Source organism: Garra rufa, chromosome 2 (assembly GCF_049309525.1).
Source record: "Garra rufa chromosome 2, GarRuf1.0, whole genome shotgun sequence".
NCBI classification, from domain to species: Eukaryota; Metazoa; Chordata; class Actinopteri; order Cypriniformes; family Cyprinidae; genus Garra; species Garra rufa.
Genome location: NC_133362.1, coordinates 56,570,508 through 56,572,348, shown reverse-complemented (window position 1 = coordinate 56,572,348; position 1,841 = coordinate 56,570,508).

Below are 1,841 nucleotides of genomic sequence, written 5' to 3'. Positions count from 1 at the left end.
CATTTGCCTCACTTGCATCCTCTAGTGAACAAAAGTTGGTCTTGCAGTTCATACAAACAGCAATAGAAAGTTGCTTTTTTCAGCAACAATTCTTCAGCTGAACAGTTTGTTTAATTTACAAAACCGTGCTGATAAATTCAAAAGTTACTTTGTGAAACTGCATGCATAACAATAGAACTTTCAGTTCAGTTCCTCGAACTCGGAAACACTTGTGTAAATGCAGAAACCAGGAAAATACTGCTACAAAAGCTGTCTTCAAACAGCACAGCTTAAATACTGACAAATTTTGAAGATTTTTAAATAGTAAAAGTAGAAGCCGCCAGCAGCTCAATTGTCTCCTGTTTTCTTCAGGATTCTCCATCTGTCTTTAAGATTAACACCGGTGCGGTTGTCAAAATCAAAGTTATCCAGGATCATTCTCCATTTGCCCTCCCCGTACTTCCTCACACCTGCTTTCAGGCTTTCATCTTCTTCATCAGTCCATTTCTAAAAGGAACAAACATTGTTGCCGTTATGTGTTCAAAAGCACACAAACAAGGTCCACCTTTCGAGTAACTCACCCTCCTGGGTCGGCTTGTCCCACTAACATTGCTCTGTAAGTCTGAAGAGACACTACTTCTCCTGGAAACTTCTGTGTGTATAAAAGTAGCATTTATTAATGGTTAGACATGTATAATAGGAATAAGAAACACTTCATGTTCAGAGTTTTCAAAAAGCTGTTCAAAACTTGTATGATGTTATTTCTGTGGAACAGAGGGGTCATGAACTGAGAAATCAAAATGCCCTTGATCGTTTGACATACAGTGCAGTTGAAATCAAATGTTTACACCCCTCTTTCAGAATCTGCAAAATGTTAATTATTTTACCAAATAACAAAATGCATTTTGTTGTTTATTTAGTACTGAAATAATTTCACATAAAACAAGTTTACATATAGTCCACAGGAGAAAATAAGTTGAATTCATAAAAATGACCTGGTTCAAAGGTTTACATTCCCTTGATTCTTAATACTGTGTTGTTACCTGAATGATCCACAGCTGTTTTTTTTTGTTTGTTTAGTGATAGTTGTTCATGAGTTCCTTGTTTGTTCTGAATAGTTTAACTGCCCGCTGTTCTTTACAAAAATCCTTCAGGTCTCACAAATTCTTTGGGTTTCCAGCATACTTGTGTTTTGAACCCTTTCCAACAATGACTGTATGATTTTGGGATTCATCTTTTCACACCGAGGACAACTCATATCCAACTACTACAAAAGGTTTAAATGCTCGCTGATGCTTGCGAAGGAAAAACTGTGCATTAAGAGCTGAGGGTGAAAACTTTTGAACAGAATGGAGATGTGTACATTTCTTTTTTTTGCCTAAAAATTATATATTTTTTCGATTTAGTACTGCCCTTTAGAGGCTTCAGAAGATAGTTACATGTTTCCCAGAAGACAAAATAAGTTAAATTTAAATGCATTTTATCTTCAAATTCAAAAATGTTTTCACAGGTCTATGCAGAAACCAAACGATATACAGTACAGACCAAAAGTTTGGACACACCTTCTCATTCAGGTGTGTCCAAACTTTTGGTCTGTACTGTAGATATAAATTCAACTGAAAAAACTTCTGAAAAAAGAAAAACAAACAAACAAACAAAAAAACTGAAAAATATCTTTCAGGTGGTCAAATAGCAAATAGCAAATAGTGGAGCTCTGCAGCCACCTACTGGTAAAAGTTATTTGTCGTTGTTTTTTTACTTTTAAAACTGGATTTCCAAAAGATGGGCAAAAATCTTACACTAAACCATGTGAAATTATCCATGAATTAAAGTTAGAAATGTGGGTCTTTTATACCCATTTA